General features: G+C 40.9%; 1 protein-coding gene across 2 annotated transcripts in view; it reads left to right on the top strand.

Annotated features, from left to right (window-relative positions):
• Window positions 1–23,343, top strand: part of Myo1d (myosin ID) — a 311,508-nt gene that overhangs the window by 200,038 nt on the left and 88,127 nt on the right. The window lies entirely within an intron of this gene.

The raw sequence follows: 23,343 nt of genomic DNA, 5'->3' as shown, positions 1-23,343 counted from the left end.
CATATCATCTGCAAATAGTGATAATTTAAGTTCTTCTTTTCCTATTTTTATGCCTTTAATTTCTTTCGTCTGTCTAATTGCTCTGGCCAGTGTTTCGAGGACTATGTTGAACAGAAGTGGTGAGAGAGGGCATCCCTGTCTTATACCAGATCTTAGAGGGAATGCCTTCAATTTTTCTCCATTCAGAATGATGCTGGCCTGTGGCTTATCATAGATTGCTTTTACAATGTTGAGGTATGATCCAGTTATCCCTAATTTTTCTAGAGTTTTGAACATAAAGGGATGCTGTACTTTGTCGAATGCTTTTTCTGCATCTATCGAGATGATCATATGGTTCTTATTTTTAAGTCTATTGATGTGGTGAATAACATTTATTGATTTCCGTATATTGAACCAGCCTTGCATCCCATGGATGAATCCTACTTGATCATGGTGTATAATTTTTTTGATATGTATTTGAATCCGATTCGCCAGAATTTTATTGAGGATTTTTGCGTCAAGGTTCATTAGAGGTATTGGTCTGTAGTTTTCTTTCTTTGAAGTGTCTTTGTCTGGTTTCGGAATCAGGGTGATGTTGGCCTCGTAGAATGAATTTGGAAGTTCTCCCTCTTTTTCTATTTCCTGAAATAGCTTGAAAAGTATTGGTGTTAGTTCCTCTTTAAAGGTTTTGTAAAACTCTGCTGTATACCCATCCAGTCCTGGGCTTTTCTTAGTTGGTAGTCTTTTGATGGTTATTTCCTCAATTGATATTGGTCTGTTTAGGTTGTCTATATCCTCCTGACTCAATCTGGGCAGATCATATGACTTAAGAAATTTATCGATGCCTTCACTATCTTCTATTTTATTGGAGTATAAGGATTCACAATAATTTCTGATTATCTTCTGTATTTCTGAAGTGTCTGTTGTGATATTGCCTTTTTCATCCCGTATGCTAGTAATTTGGGTTCTCTCTCTTCTTCTCTTCGTTAGCATGGCTAAGGGTCTGTCAATTTTATTTATTTTTTCAAAGAACCAACTTTTAGTTTTGTCAATTTTTTCAATTGTTTCTTTTGTTTCAATTTCATTAATTTCAGCTCTGATTTTAATTATTTCTTGCCTTCTACTTCTTTTGTTGTTGTTTGGCTCTTCTTTTTCTAGGATTTTGAGGTGAAGTATGAGATCATTTATTTGTTGGTTTTTTCTTTTTTTGAGGAATGAACTCCAAGCAATGAATTTTCCTCTTAGAACTGCTTTCAATGTGTCCCATAGATTCCGATATGTTGTGTCTGTGTTTTCATTTAACTCTAGGAAGTTTTTAATTTCCTCCTTGATGTCTTCTAAAACCCATTGATCATTCAGCAACCTATTGTTCATTCTCCAAGTGATGCTTTATTTTTCCTTCCTTCTTTTATCATTGATTTTCAGTTTCATTCCATTATGATCAGATAAGATGCATGGTATTATCTCAACCCCTTTATATTGTCTAAGAGTTGCCCTGTGACATAATATATGGTCTATTTTTGAGAAGGTTCCATGTGCTGCTGAGAAAAAAGTGTAACTACTTGATGTTGGGTGGTATAGTCTATATATGTCAATTAAGTCTAGGTTGTTGATTGTGTTATTGAGTTCTATAGTTTCCTTATTTAACTTTTGTTTGGAAGATCTGTCCAGTGGTGAGAGAGGTGTGTTGAAGTCTCCCATGATTATTGTATGGTGGTCTATTAGACTCTTGAACTTGAGAAGAGTTTGCTTGATGAACACAGCTGCACCATTATTTGGGGCATATATATTTATGATTGTTATGTCTTGTTGGTGTATGGTTCCCTTGAGCAGTATCAAGTGTCCTTCTTTATCCCTTTTGATTAACTTTGGCTTGAAATCTATTTTTCTCTCCTATATTTTCTTTTGTTATTGTTAACAAAAAAGAAAGAAGTCAAAGTTTCAGACCTCCGTTATCCATTGTTTTCCTGACTCCTGCTCAGAAGTAAATGCCTTCTGTCACCCTGGTTAGAGGCCACTGCTTATGCTAAACAGTTGCAAAACCAAGCCAATAATAATGTCAAATGTTGTGCCTATAGACACAAGGTATGGCCCATTTTCACCAATATGTTACTTGGCATTTGATTTCAAATTTAAAAGATGTGTCAAAGCCATGTCTGGGAGCAACAATCATTAGGGCCAATTTATGACTCCTTTACAAAGTTATCTTGTTAAAGACCGCACACCAAAGAATAAGGGAATAAATACAATACCATCTTGTTTATCAGATTGCTTGAAGCAGCATCCTTTTAAAACAAAGCTCTATACAGAGATGGACATGCAAACAGATCTCTGCATGTGCAGAAATAGATGCCTCTGGGTACAGGCAGTAATAGGCTTCTTGTCCATCTGCCCTGTCAGAGCCCTCTCCTGTGCTTTAAATATTCTTGAGCAGCTTCTCTGTGCTATGCACTTGGTGGGCACCAGTAGCTCAGGCCTACACCATGCGGTCTCTGCCGTGGGGCCTCGCAGACCCATGGAGAGGCAGGGAGCACAGTGGCAGGGCAGCACAGTGTCTGCCTCACAATGACACCCTGGTAGCCTCGGAGGTACGGCATCTCGATGCCTCTTGGAAGCTGCTGCTCAGAAAGGTGAAGCAACCCACCCAAGGCCACAGCTCGTGAGAGTGGAGCTGGGCTTCACCTCCCCATCTCTTTGGCCTAGAACCCAACCCCTGCTGCCTGCTGCAAGTTTTAATGAAGAACAACCCGTGAAACTAAAAATCTTGTGTTAAAGAAAAAGATAACAAAATTAACATTGGTCGTGTACCTAATGCCAGACTTTTATTAGATGATTTAATCCTACCATACCATGATCATTGTAAGATGCACTGTGGTCTGAACGTGTCCCTCCAAAATTCCTACATTGAGATCCTAAGCCCCAAGCTGACAGTCTTGAATGAGATTAGGAATCTTATACCAGAGACCCCAGGAGAGCCCTCTTGCACCCTCCTGGCACCCTGATCTTGGATAAATGCCCAAAACTATAAGAAATACATTTCTGTTGTTTATAAGCCACATAGTTTGTTATTTGTAACAGCAGTCTAAATTAACTAAGACATAGGGAGAGAGGGAAAATGTGGTGTTTTTTTTTTCCCTAGAAAGCCTCGTGATCTCATGGTCTGTATCAAAAATCAAATCATCTTATAGTCATTGGCCATTGTTTTTTTAACGTGTAAGGACAGTCTCATCAGAAGGTTTTCCTTAGACCAGGGCAGTGTAAGAGAACGTCCTTGCTGTTCAGTGATTTCATCCCTTGTCATGGACATCTGCATACATTCTTACTTGATTCTCCTCCCCATCCCAGTCCCTGGGAGGTGCCTACCCTGGTCCTGAACTCACAGGCATCAGGTGAAGGAGTGAATTAGTGTGTAATTGGCTAGGTCCAGAACAAACATTCTTTACACAAAATTGTTATAACCATGTCCTGCTGCTCTACAGGGAGAACCCAATTTTCTAAATAATAGACATTTAAAATTTTTCATTTTGTTGGAATTGTATCTAAACAGAGACATCTTAATAGTGTGCCATAATGGCAGAGTATCCAGTAGAAACAGCAAAGCTGACCAGGTCAGGACTCTCCACTGGCTTGCGGAGGGGGCAGTCATTTTGCTTCTTGGGAAGCTGCCTCCAGCATCTCCGTTTCCTCCTCTGCTCCCTCCTGCCATTGCCATCCCACCTCATGGCCCTTCTCAAAGCTCTTGGAGTTGTAAAAGCATCCTATATTGCATTTGAACATCATTACACTACAGGATGGTAAAGGAAAGAAGAGAAATCTCATCCCAGTGGGGTCTGGGACACTGGGGTTAGGGTGTGTGGAAGCACATGGGCAGTTGTGGAATTCATGCCCTGTTTTAACAGTGGTACCCCTACCACCCCGCCGCTGTGAAATGTCGATGCCTGAAAGGAGGTGCATGTAAGTCTGATATAATGCATGTGAGGTCCAGACCTAGTTCTTGTCCAATAATGCATTGCTCAATAATTGCAAGCTGCTCTAAAGCCCCTTGCAAACTGGCCATTCTGTGTGATAGAATTTAGAGGAGTAGGATGAAGTCAGCCTCCGAGGCCCTCCCTGTTGCTGCTCGTTCTGTGGGAGTGTGACCTCCTGGGGAACTGCGTGACTTCCTCCATTCAGATCTCTGCTCAAGTGTAACCATGCAGAGGTTGTCTAGAATGATACCCCCAGTTCCAGCCCATCTGTCTCCATGCCTTGATCCCACTACCCATTCTTCTCCATGGACCTCCTCACCTCCCATCTCACCATACAGTTGTCCAGAGTCTGGCTCCAAGGGTCAGACTCTCATCCCCAGAATACTTCCTGCCATACAGTAGGTGCTCAGTAAATGGGTGTTGATGGACAAATTGGAGGGGTCAAGACTAGAGACTGGAAAAACAGTTAAGAGACTGCTGTTAAGGAGTCACAAGGATCTGAACTCAAGCAAGGACAGGAATGAAAGGCAAGTTGGGGAGCTGGGGGGATGATGGCGGATTCAAGAGCAGATAACAGGCTTTGAGCATTGAGGAAAGAGACTGAACCCATAAGCTGCTTTCTAGACCCCTGGGTAGATGGTGGCGAGAGTTTCTGACCAGGATTGGAAATGTAGGAAAAGAAGCAGAGAGAGTGGAATGAGCTCAGTCTCAAACAGGTTTCACCTAGTGGTCTGAGGAATACAGAATAGAGAGGCCTTGCAGACAGTCGAGTAGAGGACATTCTAGGACAGAGACTGACTTGGTTGGCTTGGGCTGCTGTAACAAGAACCACGGACTAAGTGGCTTGAGCAACAGGAACCCATCATTAATAAGTATAATTTATTAAATGCTAAAACAAAGATACACAGGAAGTACTTTGAGAAGGTACAGAGAAGGGGTGGAAATGACTTTTCTGGACAAGGGGAGATTTCAGGGATTCATAAGTATGTGCCAACACTTGTACATTTTTCTGCACTGGTAGTTTTCTTCAAATTCTTGAAGGGGTGTGTGACCTGCTGCTTTTGGCAATGCAGAGTAACATAGTTAGTAGCGAAGTAACATAATGTAGCATAAGTAGCATAATGAGGCCTGTTTTTAGGAAGCTAATCCTGAGAGCAGTACCATGAATGGACTAACATGGGAAGAGGTGGTGAAATAAATGCTACCTCAAGAGCTTTTGGAATCATCCCAGTGGACATAGAAGCCCCAGAAATGGAGAGAAGACAAAAGAAATTTCTGAAGTGTTCCTTATTTAAATTAATTTATTTTTGTTTATTTATTTTTGGTGGCACTAGGAATTGGACCCAGGGATGCTTTACCATTGAGCCACATCCCCAGCTCTTTTTATTTATTTTTTTGTTTTGTTTTGTTTTAAGACAGAGTCTCTCTAAATTGCTTAGAGTCTTGCTAAGTTGCTGAGGCTGGCCTTGAACTTGTGCTCCTCCTGCCTCAGCCCCCTGAGTCCATAGGACTACAAGACAGTGCCACCACACCCAGCTCAAGTTAACTTCTTTTAAAAATGTTTTTATGTGCACTAGTTTAATTTTCTACATGTAGTAACTTAGGTAACTTTGTCCTCATTCCTATGAAGTAGGTGGTACTAGTTACCGCATTTGAAGCAGGAGAAACGGAGACATGGAGCATGATAAGGCTTACCCAGGGGCATAGAGTTAGGCAGAAGTGGTGCCAGCAAGGTGCCCGGAAGTCTGTCCCTGAGACTGTGCCCTTTAACAGCTCTGGACTGCTCCCTGTCGAGGATTTACAGGTTGGGGAAATTGAGGCACACGCCTCCTCTTCTGGGTTTAGGAGATGGTGTGGCTGGTGGCACTCTGTTGAAGTAGAGGCCTAAGAGGAAATAGTGGTTAGGGTGAGGTGATGAATTTCATTTTGTTCAGGTCATATGGAGACCCGTTAGGCCCTTTGGGGACCCCTAGTTGTGCTTTTCCCAGACAGGCAGGAGCACCCATCTGGAGTTCCAGAAGAAGGGCTGTGCTTGGTACTCACTTTTGGAAGTTAGCAGTATTTTAAAGAGAAGGGAACTTCTGGTCCCTTCTCCTGACCTGAAGTCCCTGGGACATGTCCCTTCTGGCTCCTCAGCTACATGGTAAAATCGCTGAAGGAAAAGCCCATTTTCTAATCCTTTTGCATGCCTAATCTAAAATAAGGAGTTGGGAGTTCCAGTTCCAAACAAAACAGAATAGGTGAATCTCTGCCAGTCTGTCTCACTAAATGTGGATAAAGCCCTAGACATTGCATTATGAAACAAACACAAGAAGATTCTGAAAGCTGGAGGGAAGAAGACCAGGGGACCTCCTTAGGGCAAGCAGGGCAGCAGGGGGTAGCCTCCCTCATATCCTGGACTGCATGCTGCAGAAACACACAACCCAGAAATACCAGTGGAGAAAATAGAAGAGAAGAAAAACTTGCTTTCTCTTGTCAAAGGACCAGGAAACAGCAGCCTAGCAAAGCAGAAACCCTTTTGACAGTAAACACACTTCTCCAAAAAATCACCAGGGGTAAAAAAATGCATCCCTAGCTCCTATCAGCAAAGGCCTGTTCTCCAACCTTGCCTGACAGTAAGAATGCCTTTCCTAGACCCCTCCCTGCTGGGAGATATCCAGTAGGGAGGATCCTGGCATTTGGCCCACCCCCTCTTCACCTGCCATTGGAGGCTAAGGAGCTGGGTTCCCAACCCTCCCGGAGGCTGTGAGGCACTCACAGACTCTCCACCAGAAGAGGCCCAAGGGGGCCTTATCTTCACACTCCCATCCAGCAGGGGTAGCATTGGTGCTACCTTCCCTTACTGGCCCCTTTTTAACAGAGGCCTGCTAAGTCAAGATTTAAATAAGACCCAGTCTCCATCATGCTGAGTGAAATAAGCCAATCCTCAAAAACCAAAGGCCAAATGTTCTCTCTGATATGCAGATGCTAATGGACATCAAGGGGTGGGGTGGGGTGGGGGATAGAAGTTCACTGGATTAGCCAAAGGGGAATGAAGGGAGGAAAAGGAGATGGGAATAGAAAAGACAGTAGAATGAATCAGACGTAACTTTCCTATGTTCATATATGAACACACACCAGTGAAACTCCACATCATGCAGAACCACAAGAATGGGAAGTGATTCTTCCATACTCCACGTATGTATAATATGTCAAAATACACTCTACTGTCATGTATATCTAGAAAGAACAAATTTTAAATTTTTTTTTTTTTTAAAGATCTAGTCTCCGGGCTGGGATTGTGGCTCAGCAGTAGAGCGCTCACCTAGCACGAGCGGGACCCAGGTTCAATCCTCAGCACCACATAAAAATAAAGGCATTGTGTTGTGTCCATCTACACCTAAAAAATAAATATTTAAAAATAATTTAAAAAGGGCTGGGGATGTGGCTCAAGCGGTAGCGCACTCGCCTGGCATGCGTGCGGCCCGGGTTCGATCCTCAGCACCACATACAAACAAAGATGTTGTGTCCGCCGAGAACTAAAAAATAAATATTAAAAAATTCTCTCTCTCTCTCTGTCTCTCTCCCCTCTCTCACTCTCTCTTTAAAAAAAATAATAATTTAAAAAAATATAAAAGATCTAGTCTCATAACATAATACCCAAAATGACCAGGATACAATTTTTTTAAAAAATCATCCATCATACTTAAAATAGGAGCTAGTATACACAGATTCAGTTTCTTGGTAAATATAGGATAAAAACAGTGAACCTAAAATGATGAGTGAATAATTTTTTTTTGCATTGAGAGGGTTATTAATTTGTAAGGTAAAAAAATTCAATTAAAAGACCAATAAGGGAAGCAACTTAATTAAGCTGGTATTTTAAGAGAGAGTAAAAAATAAAATTAAAGTAGATATAAAACTGGATTCAATTAGTAAAACAATTATCTTTGTAAAATAATAATTTGACTATCTAAGACCCAATTATTTAGTAGTCTCACCTGTATCAATGGTTTTAAGTGATTCGAATCACTTAGGGGACTTTTACCAACTACAGATGCCCAGTCCAGTCCCAGAGGAAAGAGTGTCCCCAGTGATTCTAATGTGCAGCCATGGTTGGGAGCCATGAGCCCAAATGAACCACCCCCAGAATATAAGCAGAAGGGTGTTTATACCTTCTGAACAGTCAAAATAGATGTGGCAGCTGTTAAGCACCAAACTCTGTGTGTTTGTTCTACAGCAGCGCCCTGTTGGGCCATTTGTCTTGCTTCATGTGCTCTTGTGATGCATTTGATTATCTGGCTCCCAAGTGCACAACAATAAATCTGAAGCAGTAATTAAAAAGGAGTCCGTCTATCACCGGCAGGCAGGTTGATAGTTGCAATCTATGAAAACTGAAGTGTTCGGGGACTCACCAGAGACCTAGTTCAGTTCCACTGGATGGCTCAGTTTTAAAAACTCATGGAAGTGCTTACTTGAGCCATTTCCTCAAAGTAGTCCTTTTGGAATTAAAAGTCAGTTTTCCATAAGATTTACACTGAACTCTGAGCTGCAAAAGAAACCCCGTTATTCAGATTGCCAGGTATTCTAGGAAAGAGACTTCCAAGGGGCCGATCTGAGAATTTCAGCAAAAAAGAGAACAACTGGCCATGAACTAGTGCATTCTAATCACCAGTCTTAGCAAGGAATTTGAACAAGCTTAATCTAAATGTGAAAACTCTGAATTTGCTTTCCACAAGTGAGATACTTAACAATCTAAGGAAAAAGAAGGATTTGGGCCTTTAAATTAACAGAGGAGGCTATGGCAGGCCCAATTCCCATGTGACACTCTCTGGAGGAATTTGTATTTAATTTCATAAAATACAGAGTTCATTTGCAATGGGGACATTGTCCAGATTGTAAATATTCTTCTCGATGGTGCCCTTGATCCTTGTCAGGATGTGGAACATTTGGAAGAAAGTGAAGCTGGGCATGGAGCCGTTATTTTTATTTTTTTTTTTAAAGATTTTATTTATTTATTTATTTTTTTAGTTCTCAGCAGACACAACATCTTTGTATGTGGTGCTGAGGATCGAACCCGGGCCGCACGCATGCCAGGCGAGCGCGCTACCGCTTGAGCCACATCCCCAGCCCCTGGAGCCGTTATTTATATAGTGCACTATGGATTGGTGTTGGAAACTTGCTGAAGAGTTTGACTGAGTGGCTTTCATCAAGCTGTTAAAATCAAAGGTTGAAAGCCCTTGTCAATCAATGATGTAAACTCAGCCCTTTAATCAGTTGATTACGATTATTTTCATTGACCTGAATAATATTGATCAATAGTACAAGGCTTATAATGGGTACTTGTTTATAAAGTCAATTAACCTAATTTTGGACACTTTTTAAATATTGCTCGAGGCTCATATTTTATATAATAGGTTTTATTTCACCATTAATATGTCATGTGGTTCACATGTATCAGTATGATTTCTGGAATACAGGGCCAAGGAATGTCCTGTGGACTCCAGAGGCCCTGAAGATGAATCTGTTTGAGAGTACATTTACTGATTAATGCTTGCCCCAGTAATGCTGAATCCCTAAAAAAGCATAAAAGAATAATTTTGTTCTGTCTTGTGAAGCTAGAAAACATTTTCAAAATATAAGGTTTTCAAGTAGGGCACATAGCATGAGTCTATAATTGCAGCTACTGGAGAGGCTGAGGCAGGAGGATCACAAATTAGAGGCCAGCATGGGCAACTCAACAAGACTTCCACACAATATATACATTTACACATATATGTATGTATGTGTATATGTACACACACACATACATAAATAAATATACATACATATATACTCTGTGTATGTAGGGTTTTTTAAAAATGTCCATCCAACATGTTAAAATAAAAACAAAGATTTTGTTGAAAATGATATGTGTTTGTAAAGGAATTAACTTTTAGCTATCCCAAACTATATATCCTTCCCATGATGTGTTCACAAATTAAGATTTTTCCACTGGGGTTGGGACACAGCTCAGTGGTAAAGCACATGCTTGTGCTTATCATGCACAAGGCTCTGGATTCAATCCCCAGCACCAAAAATAAAAAGCTTTCTCTGTTTTCTGGTCACTCTTACTGCATAATAAACTATGCCCAATGTACAACCACAACCATGTTATCACTGCCACGGTTCTCAGATCAGGTATTCAGGAAGGACAAAGCAGGTGTCTTGTGCCTGCCCTGTAATATCTGAGGCCTCAGCTGGGGAGACCCAAGGCTGGAGATGACTCAAGGACTGGGGGGCCTGAGTCCTTGGAAGGCCCACTCATTGGAACCGCTGGCACCCAGGCTGGGGGTGGATGTGGAGACTGCAGCTGCAGACTGGAGACACTCAGCTTCCTCAAAAGTGGAGGCTTCAGAGTAGGTGGACCTCTAACGGGCTGTTTATGGCTCGAGTGCCCCATTGAATGAGACCATTAGATCACTTGCCTTTTATGGCTAGTCTTGAAGTCACACAGCCTTGTTTCTGTTTCACCTTACTGGTTAAAAGCATCTTATTGGGCTGGGGATATAGCACAGTTGGTAGAGTGCTTGCCTCACATGCACAAGGCTCTGGGTTCAATCCCCAGCACCACAAAAAAAAAAAAAAACCCGCAACTTATTGTTGGCCCTGATTCAAAGGGAGGGGACATAGACCCTTATAAACATGCTTCAGATCCTCCTCAGTCTACCCTCTGATTTAAAGTATTTACATTTAAAAGTATTTACATTTATCTGATGTTTAAAATTCATTCCTTCTCTTTATGATGCCCCAAAAGTCTTTTCTTCTGATGGTATCAGGTTCAAGGTTGAGGACTGGGATCTTATCGTCTAATTCAGTCAAGGTGCCATTGCTCAAGTTGTTTCTTTGATCCAAAGACCTATGAACTAAACTGATAGGTTGTCTTCCCCACATTTAAGGGTGCATGTTCCCAAAGACACCTCTATTTAGAGAGGGGGGCGGGTAATGGAAGGCATATCCCAGTCACTGGCCATCTGTGTCTGCAGCTAGGTGGGCTTGGTAGCCTGCTGCCTGCCTGCAGAAGCTTGGGGGTCCAGAAGCCTCTTTGCATTTTGTAACATCTCAGTTCCTTTCAGTCCAATCTGAACTCTTTAATCCAGTCCTTTGAAATATGAATGGATTCGCTGTGCATCGATTTATGATCTCTATTTGATGAGACACATACACACACCCCTCTGCAAATTAAGCCGTCCTGTTCCTCAAGTTCCTCTGTGGACAAGGCTCTTCAGACTGTGCTGAGCCCTGTTTTGATGGAGAGAATTTGCAAGTCATGCTCTGAAGATGTTGAGAGCACCTTTCATCTCTCTGGAAGATTCTTTGAAGCAGTGCTTTAGGTCTATCTGAGGTTGTAACAAAGGATCTTAACAGTCCTGATCCACTGCCCTGAAACTATTTATATATATATATATATATATATATATATAATAGATATAGATGAACATACAATATCTTTAGATTAGTTGTAGATGAACATACGATATCTTTATTTATTAGTTCATTTTTTATGTGGTGCTAAGGATCGAACCAGTGCCTCACACATGCTAGGCAAGCGCTCTTCCACTGAGCTACAGTCCCAGCCTCCTGAAACTATTTCTTAATATGAGAATCATTTGCCATCTGGAGAAGCTGGGAATAAGAAACAGTTTTATTTTCAAGCCCAGCAATTGCAGGCATCTTTGTATTTCCTCTAAATTTTGCCTGAAAGCCGAACAGTTCTTTATTAGGCTCATCTCTTTCCTCTTGCTTTTTTTTTTTTTTTTTCATAGACAGCAAGAAGCCAGATGGCAGTTTCATTATTCTGTCAAGAAACCTCCTTAACTAGTTCATCACATTTGCTGGGTACATTTTCTGTTCTCTACCTTCCCACCGGCACCATGTTGTCAGATTTTCTTCCGGGTCGTCACAAGGGTCCCCTTGCCTGCCACCTGAGCCTTCCTTACCCTTCTTGCCTCCCCAGGGCCTCCTCCTCGCTCTCCCAGCTCCTGCTGGTTTCCCAAAGCCAGTGCCCGGTGTGTTGGGGCCACGTCTCGGTAGCCCCACTGCTCGAATCATATTTTTATCACAGTTACCACGGCCGTGTCACAAACCACCCAGATAGGGTGGAGTTGAGCAACCACCATTTTATTATGTGCCCAGATTCTGTGGGTCATGGAAAAGACCAAGCTCTGTGGCACACCCCTGTAACGCTAGTGACCCCAATGGCTGAGGCCGGATGATGGCAGGTTTGAAGGCAACTTAGCAAGACCCTGAATCAAAATGAAAAGTAAAAAGGGCTGAGGTTGTGGCTGAGCACCCCTGGATTCAAAGAAATGAATTTGGACAGGGCACACCGGGGCCAGTTGAGCACTAAAACACAATGTCTTGGGCTGCATCTTGGGAGACTCTAAGGCTGCTTCTCAGCACCCCAGGATTCCTCAGGCTGTGCTTTGAATTGGTTTGCCCTGCTCCAGAATTCACATTGGAATTTAATCCCATTTTGTGTTATTTAAAAGGGTGGAAATTTAATCTGACTGGTGCTTGGAGGTGGAGCTTTGGGAAGGGGACTGTGGCTAGATAAGGTCATTGGAGCCGAGTCTGTGGTTGGAGAATGGTGGATTATAAGAGGAGAGGGAGAGACTGAGGGACACACATACACGTGCTTCCTCTCTAACCATGTGATGCCCTGTCCATCCCAAGACTCCACCAGCAAGAAGGCCATTACCAGATGCATCCCCTCAGTCGTGGACCAAAACTGCAGCCCCACATAAACCTCTTTTCTTTATGACTTACCTAGTCTGTGGTATTGTATTAACAACAACAGAAAAACTAAGACACTCAACCCTCAAACACTCACATGTCTGCCACCAGAGCTGGGGATGCTCAGACCAGGACTGCTGACCAGAGTGTCCACACATTTCCTCCCCAAGGGCTTGGCTTTCTCACTGCCTGATCGACTCAGGATAGTCAGTCCATGTGGCTGAGGGCACAGGCAATTGGTTGCTTCAAGCTATGGTTATTTGAAAAGGGATAAATTCTCAGCTGTCCCAAACCATGTGTTACTTCCATAATGAACCAGCACAGTTAAGAGTCCTGATTTGTATGTAGTTGACACAGGAGTAAGGAAGGAACTGGGGGGTGGGGGGAGGGAGATTGAAAGAGGCAGATGAGTGGAGAACAGAGAGACAGAGTGAGAAATCAAATCACCGGGCATCCTGCAAATAGCCAGAACAGGTGTCTTCCAAGCTTCTGGATGGAAAATAGAAGGAACAGAACATTTTCCCAGTGAGGAGCAGCCAAGTCAATTTGTTGATTGAGATCAGAAGACAGAAATATCATAATCCTGCTATCAAACCAAAGAAGTGGAGTAGAGAATAGTAAATCCAAAAAGCCAGTGTATATACCAAAAATTAAGGCAATACCTGAAGAAGATCAATGCCCGCCCCCATTTCATGAAAGTTGTGCACCGGGCGTATCATTGGGAAAAAAAGGGGAAAAAGTTAAGGATTTTTGCAGACGGCAGTAACCCAGGAGAGAAGAGGTCTTCCCACCAAGAGGACCACGGAGTAAGTCAGGAACAAAGACTCCCCAGAGCGGAAGCCAGAAGAGCAGCTCTGTGAGAAAGGCCGAGATCTCCCCCCCAGGGTGGCCCTTGATGGCTTTAAAGGAGTCAGTGAGCAGTTGAGGAGCTGAACCGTTTTTGAAGTAACAAGAGCTGGTGGCCTTCTGCGTTATTAGGTGGCTTTGTTATCGACTATCAGAGCTTTTCCCTGTCATCCCCACATTCTTCAGAAATCCACAGCTTCCTGAAACTTATTTTGAAGATTCTGGGTTTGCAGCCAGCATTTTCAGGGCCCCCAGCTTTCACTGACAGAGGATTCACCTGGGCCCACAAAGGCAGAGACCCACAGAGCAGGCAGGGAGATGGCAATGTGAAGCCAAAAGACAGCAAGCAAAATCACCCAAGCCACAGTGGACCTTGGTGAATCATGACCCCATCCCTGACCCCTCGTGATAGTGTACCTAAAGACACGGTTTTGCAGCTGGGAGTGTGGATGGGGCAACAGTTCTTGTCCTACAAAGTGGACAGGATCTGATCCAACAACTGTGGGTTTATGCCTCAAATTATTGAAAACTGGGAAGTTGGGAGCCAAGGATTGCCTGCTTATTAAGAGAAACCAATTAAAGTTAAATTCTGTCAAAGAGAATCTTGCTATATGAAAAGTACAGAGCAACCAAAATAGTTTGAATTCCAAGTCACCTGTTTCAAGCCATTTTGAGTAAACCTGTATTATTAAAATAATTTAAACAGTCCCTTAAAGATCATCACTGCAGCCAGGAGCAGTGGTGTACATCTGTAATCCCCATTGGCTCAGGAGGCCGAGGCAGGAGGATCGCAAGTTCAAAGCCAGCCTCAGCAATTTAACAAGGCCTTAAGCAACTCAATGAGACCCTATCTCTAAATAAAATACAAAAAAAGGCCTGGGGTTGTGGCTCAGTGGTTAAGTGCCCCTGAGCTCAATCCCTGGTACAAAAAAAAAAAAAAAATTCATCATTGCAGTGTTGGGTATATCATCTTCAAAGATTAGCTGTTTCCTTTGTAAAATTCTCACAGTCCTAATTGATACAGCCCATGAAAACACAAAAAAGATAGGGAGAGAACTTAGTATTTGTGGGTCTGTTCATATGACAAAGGAACCTGGATTTCTTGAGTACTGATCTATTTTTGTAGCTTTCAAGAATTTTTAAGCCAATTTGACATGTATCTACAGCACTAAGACTTAAAAAGAATAATCAGAGGAAGCTCTCTGCTCTGATGAAAATGTTCTGTGCCTTAATTTGGGCATCAAAAATCATCCACCTGTTCACCTGAAAAATCTGTGAATTTTATTAAATGTTAACTGTACCTCACCTGTACATTTAAAATTCATGAATTTTATTCATCATATGTAAATTACACCTCAATTTTTAAAAAATCTTATTTGACTGATGGATCAAATTGCATAAAATTTGGGGTAGGAGTGGGAATTATGTGTTTTAATTTCCAGTTCTTTCTTTTTTTTTACCTGCTATTTGTAAAAAGAAGAGCTAGATGGTATCTGGTAGCATACCCCATTGCTATCATTTAAAAATTGCAGCTGAGTGTTGTGGTGTCTGCCTATAATCCCAGCAACTTGGAAGGCTGAAGCAGGAGGATCACAAGTTGAAGGCCATCCTCAGCAACTTAATAAGACCCCGTCTCAAAATAAAGGCCTTAAGCAACTCAATGAGATGTTGGGGATGTAGCTGAGAGGTAGAGCAACCCTGGGTTCAACCCCCAGTCCAAAAAAAAGAATAAAATAAAATAAAAATTGTATTAAAAGATCCAGGCACAAGTTTCTGGGATCAGTCTTGGTGTGTGTTTTTGGTCCCCTCGTAATCTTATACTGAGAAGGAAATCTGTTCTCCATCCACAACCCTTTGCTCCCAAAAATTACCAGTGATGTGATTTAAAAAATTAAAACCAATAAAGTGACGAGATAGTTACTAAATGCATATGAGTGTTTGCCAGCCTGCTATGGAGAGAGCTATTGTTTCTATACCATCGGGTACTGTAAATAAACAACAATACAAACATTGAGCCTGACCTCAAGAGAATAATTCTAGTTGGACAAGCAAACCAATAACATGAAGATGTGGCCCACTAATAAGTGGGGCTAGATTGATATACTGCTTATTAATGAACCATCTTTTCACTTGCAATATCCTCTCTCTTTGTCATGGTGTGTTACCCTGCTAAATTCAGTTTATTAATTATCTGAGATTTTTACGTCTATTAGTTTCTGGTATGAGAGAGAGAGAGAGAGAGAGAGAGAGAGAGAGAGAGAGAGAGAGAGAGAGGGAGAGAGAGAGAGAGAGAGAGAATGAACATGCACAAGCATGGCACTTCATCAAGTTTTGCTACCAGGATTAAATAAAATGAATCCGGATGGGTTCCATATTTTTCTGTACCCTAGAGCATTTTAAGCAGAATAAGAATTACCTAATTACCTGGGCCTTGAAAGTTTGCCTATAACATCACCTCTTCCCAGTGACGTTTAGGAAAGTGTTTACCTGACAGCATAAAAACATTTTCGCTGGATTATGAGTCAATTCTGATTATTTTTCTTGGAGTCAGTTTTGGTGATTTGCATTTTTCCTGTGAAATCGCACGTCACAAACCTTTGAATGTACTAATGTATAATTGCAAATGTTCTTTTGTGATTTCTAAAGTAAACACACTTTTTCTTAAAGCCCTTTCTCACTGCTAACATTAGACATTTGTGGTTCTGACTTGTTTTTTTCCTTGATGAGACTCTGCTGAGCATTTGTTTCTTTTATGGGTCTTTTCAAAGAACCAGCTCTTTAATTTATCATCATGTATGTTGTTTTCACATTCATTAACTTCTGTTTTTATCATAATTAATCTTTAGCTTGCTTTATTAATTATTTAATTAATTTCTTTTTTGTTGTTTTGTCTTTTTCGTTTGACTGATTTACTTCTTTCTTATTTAATAATATATAGTAGATTACGTACTTTCTTCTGAATTTAGCATTGACTGTATCAATTAATTTTGGGTGGGAGGAGGAGGTACCACGCATTGAACCCAGAGACACTTTACCACTTAGCCACACCAGCCTTTTTTACTTTTTATTTATAGAGAGGGTCTCACTAAGTTACCTAGGGCCTTGCTAAGTTGCTGAGGCTGACTTTGAACTTGAGATCCTCCTGCCTCAGCCTCCCAAACCACTGGGATTATAGGCGTGCACCACCGTGCCCAGCTCAAAACTATATTCTTGGCAATATAAAAGTTTATTTGTGGTTTTTGCCTTGAATTTTGTATTGTCTGTTATTCCTATTTCATTCCAGCTTTCTTTCTGGTATATCTTTGTCTGTCTTTTGTTTTGTTTTGTTTTTTTATTTTGCTATAGGGTCTCCCTATTTGCCCAGGCAAGCGATTCTCCCATTTCAACCTTCCAAGTAGCTGGGACTACAGGTGTGGGCCACCGTCCCCAGCCACCCTTTTATTTTTATCTTTCCATGTCTTTTTTGTTTTAAATACATATTTTATAAATAAAGTAGAATTAAATTTTGACTTTTTACCTAATCTGTGAGCTTTTCTTATCCAGATGAGAGTTCATATCTCCTACAGAAACTAACATTTTTTTCTTGAATTTAGTCATTATTTAAATGCTCTTCACTTTCATCTCCCAATGCTGTTTCCTTCTTTTTTCCAGTTACTACATTGGTTGAGTTTTATTTATTCTCCTTTTACTAATGATTAGAAAGTTATACTTTCTTTTTAATGTTAATAATGGTTCTGTTAAGTATTTAACTGATCTTTCTTTGTGGATACCAAAAATAAAATGAATTTACTTATCTTTTCCTACGAATGATGAAAAAATTAACATTTCCTTTCTCTCCTCTTCCCACATCCTTCCTTATAATTCCAAACAGAAGCAACAACTTTTTTAATAAAGGAAGTAACCCTGAACTTCAGTTTTCTTTGTAGGTAACTTATTTATCATGCCTAGGTACTTGAAGATTTCTCATTTTTTTTCTAGAAATTTGACACTTTGGGCTGCACATCCAAGTGACCCTGGCCCTGTGTGATCTTCCTCTGTCTAGATGCAAACCATTTCAACATGAGAATTTTTCTTCCACTCTTTTGTTTTCTGTCGTATGTATCCTGTGCCACTTCCAGGGTGTACTTAACTTTGGTCTATCTTTTGGAATCATCTCTTTCTCAAACATGGGTCTGTTCTGCACCCATTTCATAAACGAGAATGTGATTTAGAGGCTTCCTCTTGGAGTGCACCCTACCCTGCTCTGTGGTGCTCTCTATACTGTGGAGGAGGGTGCCTGCCCTGAACCCTCGGGCTGCTCCAGCAGGGTCCAGCATCTGGTCCTTTTGACCCAGGAGAGGCTGGGACAGTGGAGGCAGGTTGCAACCAGCAATTCTGTGTGCCCTGGGCAAACCTTCAAGACTAGAGAAGGAAAGTTGAGACTTGTCATATCAGAGACCCCACAGACTGTGAGACAGGAGGCACCCAGGGTCAGGGGAGGGGCTTCCCTGGGGCTCACAGAAACTGTAAGGCTGCCCAGAGATCACCACAGAGCAACTCCTTCCCAAACTAGGTGTTTTCTCACAGTACCTTTCATCTGCATGGTACTATAAGATGTTTAAATCATACTTTCATTCATAGAGTTTTGCTGTTATACATCTTCCCATAAGAGTGTAAAAGCCATCTTTTGTGTCTTTTGTTTGTTTGTTTGTGGTTATTTTAGAGCAGCCTGAGTTGCTCCCATTTGATCCTTACCACACCCTGTTAGGTAGACAAGGCTCCTGCCGTTTTCCTTATGTTACAATAAAAAGAGGAGACAGAAAGCCAAGAAATCAGAAGGTTCCTGGGATTCACGTGCAGTCTATCTCTCTTCCCTATGTACCATCTCCTCTCCCAGAACAAAAGAGATTTTCTGGATGCCATTTGCCCTGTCCTGGGATGAGGGAGACCCAATATTTCATTGTGTAGCAGAGCAGGTTAAGTGCTACCCTGGGGCTTGACATACTCTGAGGCCTGAGAAGAATTGATTCCTATCCACAGCAGCTGAAGCCACCCCAGCAGGGATCAGAGAAGAGAAGCGACACCCTGAGCTGGGCATGGGCTGAAAAAGAACCTTCTGGAAGGGAGCCTCCATCCCAGGGTTTCAACCCTCTTGCTGCAGCTCCCCCTCCCCAGACCCCTGCAGCCAATGCTCCTGTGATGCACTGGCAAGTTACAGGTTAAATCAAAACTCTCCTGAGAAGTGCCGCATAAATTTAATTTTGGATTTAAAATAATCAAATGAGAGTGAAGCATCATAGATGTAAAATAGTTTTTTAAATGAAAATGATACTTTTAATTTAATCATATAAAAAAATCATTTAGATGCTGTTCATCTAAGTGGCAGAGAAATTGCTGTATTGTCCTACTGACAGTCTCTGAAAGCCCGAGATCTGAATTTGCTGCTGAATGATTTCCAGCTCCTGAAATATCTTCCCTTCCGTTCAATAAGCACTGCCTTTAGCACTCTTTAAAATCAACTTAGGAACTCACCTCCAATGAAAATCTACTCATGGGGATACTAATTTATGTATCTTTTGTTCATTTGTTTACACATGGTTTTTGGTGATAAAAAGAACGAGGATCTGAGTCCACAGCCTGCTTTCTGGTTTCCAGATCTGCAAATCAGCTAACTTTGAGGCTCCATTTCCTTATCCATAAAATTGGGGCATTAAACTAAAAGGCCTTTCCAATCCATAACTGTTAAAGTGTTCTTTGGGGGATTATGAATCTCCCAAGAATAGGACTTACATCTCCAACATCTCACTAAGTGGCCCCTACTCCGAGTGCTGCCACTGGGCACTTCCCAGGTGGCTCCCTGGACCAGGCTGACTGCATACCCACCTAATTGATAGCACCTGGGGCAGCCAGGGGCAGCACTTCAGATTTTCTACAATAAAACAAATACAAGATGAGAAATCTCTCCAGCTTATGCTTTATTGACCCAAGTAGAAGGTCTTGGAATCAAAACAACCAGGGAGCCATATTTTTTTTTATTTCTATGTAATAAAATTGACTTTGGGGTCTCAAGACATGAATAGGTTTATATAGCCCCTGCCAAAATCAGTGAACACAGTAGTTCCATCATCCTAAAAAAAACTCCCTTGTATCAGACTTCTCCAACCCCAGCCTTTGGCAACTGTTAATCCCTTGACCATCCTTATAACTTTGTATTCAAGAGAATGTCACATAAATGGAGTCATATAGTAGGTTACCTTTTGAGACTGGCTGCTCTTACTCAGTGTAATACCTCTGAGATTCTGTATTCTAGATTCTTAGATATGTGTGTTACATATTGATTTTTATCATTCATTTGTTCCTTTTTATTGCCAAGTAGCATTCCGTAGTATAGATGTATCACAGCTCATTCATCCATTCTTGATGGATCTTCAGGTTGGTTCCATTTGGGGGCAGTTATAATTAGCACTGCTATAAACAGCCATGTGCAAGGTTTTGTGTGAACCTAAGTTTTTTTTTTTCCTAATTAGTTATACGTGACAGCAGAATGAATGCATTTTGATTCATTGTACACAAATGGAGCACAACTTTTCATTTCTCTGTCGCACCACACATGCAACATGTACTTAGGATAATGATGTCCATCTCATTCCACTATCTTTCCTGCAGCTATACTCTCTCCCCATCCATCCCTCCCCTTTGCCCAATCAAACTTCCTCCATACTCCCCACACCCCCAAGCCCACTATGGATCAGCATCCACTCATCAGAGAGAACATTCGGCCTTTGGTTTTTTGGGATTGGCTTACTTTGGTTAGCATGATATTTTCCAACTTTATCCATTTACCTGCAAATGCTATAACTTTAATCTCTTTTCATGCTGAATAATATTCCATTGTGTGAACATACCACAGTTTCTTTATCCATTCATCTGTTGAAGGGTGTGTGAACTTCAGTTTTTATTTCCCTCAGAGGGACACTAAAAGTGCCATTACTGCATGTACCTTCTTGGGTCCACCACCAAACTCTATTCACAGTGGCGGTGCCATTTTATATTCCCCCAACAATGTGTGTGAGTTCCACTTGTTTTGTGTCCACACTAGCCCTTGATTTTGTCCCTTGTTGTGGTTGTGGTCTGTCTTGATTCCATCATAGCCATTCTGACAGGGTTATGATGTTATGTCATCAGAGATTCAACTTGCACTTCCTAAATAGCTAGCCATCTGAGCATCTTTTCCTGTGCCTTTTCAGGCAAAGTCATTTCAAATCTTTCCCCCATTTTTAAATTGAATTTTTTTACTTTCTTATGGCTTTAAGAGTTCTTTTTATACTCTGGATATAGATTCTTTGTCAGATACAGCTTTACAAATGTTTTCTCTCAGTCCCTGGTTAGTCTTGCCCACCAGTGTCTTTCTTAGAGCAAATATTTTAAGTTTGATCAAGTTCAGTTAATCAATTTTTTTTCTTATGGATTGTGTTTTTTTAACATCATTTCTGAGAAATTTTTACCTACCCTGAGATTTAAAAAATTATCTACCATGTTTTCTTCTGAAAGTTTTATAGTTTTACATTTTATATTTAGACTCATGGTCCATTTCAAGTTGATATTTTTAAGAAGAGTGATTTAGGGAGACATTTATTTCTGTTGGAATGTGAACATTCTCATGTCCTAAGTCACCCAAATGTCCAAAGTATCTTTTCTCCACTGATTTACCTTCACACCTTGGTGGAAAAATCCACCAAGGTACATGTGCAGGTCCATTTCTGATCTGTTTTTCTTCCTTTGCCAACTACATCATCTTGATTACTGTAGCTTTATCATTATTATTAAAATCAGCTACTCTGAGTCTTCCCACCTTATTCTTCTCTTTCAAAATTGCTGGCTCTATTCTAGTTTCTTTGCCTTTCCATACACATTTTAGAATTTGTTTACTGATAATCTGCCCAAAAATCTGGTTAAGATTGTATTGTAACTGTAGATCAGATGGTGGTACACACTTATAATCCCAGCTACTTGGGAGACTGAGGCAGAAAAATCCCAAGCTCTACACAAGTGTTGGCAACTTTTCAAGACCCCTGGGTCAAAATAAAGAAATAAAAATGGCTGGGATGAAGGCTGGCACAGTGGCACATGCCTGTAATCCCAGCGGCTTGGGAGGCTGAGGCAGGAGGATCACAAATTCAAAGCCAGCCTCAGCAAAAGCAAGGCACTAAGCAACTCAGTGAGAACCTATTTCTAAATAAAATACAAAATAGGGCTGGGGATGTGGCTCAGTGGTCCAGTGCCCCTGAGTTCAATCCCTCAAAAAAAAGAGGGAGGGACTGGGGATGTAGCTCAGAGGTAGAGCACCCAGGGTTCAATTCCCAGTATAGGAAAACAAAAAATTCTATCAATCAATTTGGGGAAAATTGGTGTCTTAACGATATTGAGTTTTCCAATTGATAAAATCATCCTCTCCATTTATTTAGATTTTTGTAAACTGCTTTAATCGGCATTTTAATTTGACTTCTTCAACATTTTGTAGGGTCTTTCTTCTCCAGATTTTTTATTGATGCAGCACTACAATGTTGTGCTAGATTTGTATCTTAGGTATTTTTAAAAAAAAATTTTTTTAGTTATAGATGGACACAATATCTTTATTTATTTTTATGTGTGCTGAGGATCAAACCCAGTGCCTCCCACATACGAGGCAAGTGCTCTACCACTGAGCTATAGCCCCAGCCCAGTATTTTTGTTTCTAAAGTTGTGGGTGGTTTTATTTTTAAATTCCCTTTTCCAGTTGTTCTTTGTGGTATATACAAATATTTTTTGTATGTTGGCCTTATACCCTTTGACCATACTGAACTTGCTCATTAGTTCTGGGAACTATTTTATAGCTTCCTTGGGATTTTCTGTGTCAGTGACCACACAGTCTGAAAATAGACTTTTGTTTCTTTTCAGTGTGTGCTGTGTGGTTTTTTGACTCTGGCCTTGTGCACTGGCTAGAGCCAACAACGTGATGCTGTGGAGCAGCAGAGAGTGGAAATCCTAGCATTGTTCCTGGTCTTAGGGGGAAAGCATTCAGTCTTCCACCACTAAGATAGCTGTGGCATTTTGATAGAAATCGTTTATCAGGTTAAGTTTTCTCATCCTGATTTGCTGAGAAATTTTTATCATAGGTAGATCATGAATTTTGTCAAGTTTTTTCCTACATCAGTTGGCTTTTCTTTTCTATTCTGTTGTTTTATTCTGTTGCAATACTGATTTCTTTTTTCAATATGGGGGATTGAACCCAAGGCCTCAGGTACCCTAGGCAGGTGCTCAGCCACATTGGTGGACTTTTAATATTGGACTAGCCATGCATTTCTTATATTAACTCCCCTCATAATTCTTTTTACACGTTGTTGGATTCGATTTGCTAATATTTTATTGCCTATTTTTACATCCATGTTGCTGAAGCATTTCGGTTTATACTTTTTTGTACTCTCTGTATCTATATTGGGGATCAGAACAATAATAGCTTTTCAAATAAATTAGAAGTGTTCCCTTCTCTTTCTAGAAGAGATGTGACCATTGTGTTATTTCTTCTTTAAATGCTTGATAGAATTCACTGGTGAAATCATCTTGGCCTGCAGTTTTCTTTTTTAAAGGTTGATAGCTATAAATTTAATTTGTTAAACGGAGAACTATTTAGGAGAATTCTTCTTGGGGGCGTTTTGGTAGTTTTTAGATTTCAAGGAATTTTATTGTTGTATCTAAGTTGTTGAATAAATTGTGGTACATAAAGCTGTTCAGAAGATTCCCTTATCATCTGCTTAATATCCACATATGTAGCAGTAGC

This window comes from Urocitellus parryii, chromosome 7 (assembly GCF_045843805.1).
Source record: "Urocitellus parryii isolate mUroPar1 chromosome 7, mUroPar1.hap1, whole genome shotgun sequence".
Lineage (NCBI taxonomy): Eukaryota > Metazoa > Chordata > Mammalia > Rodentia > Sciuridae > Urocitellus > Urocitellus parryii.
This window is presented reverse-complemented; position numbering and strand designations above follow the sequence as displayed.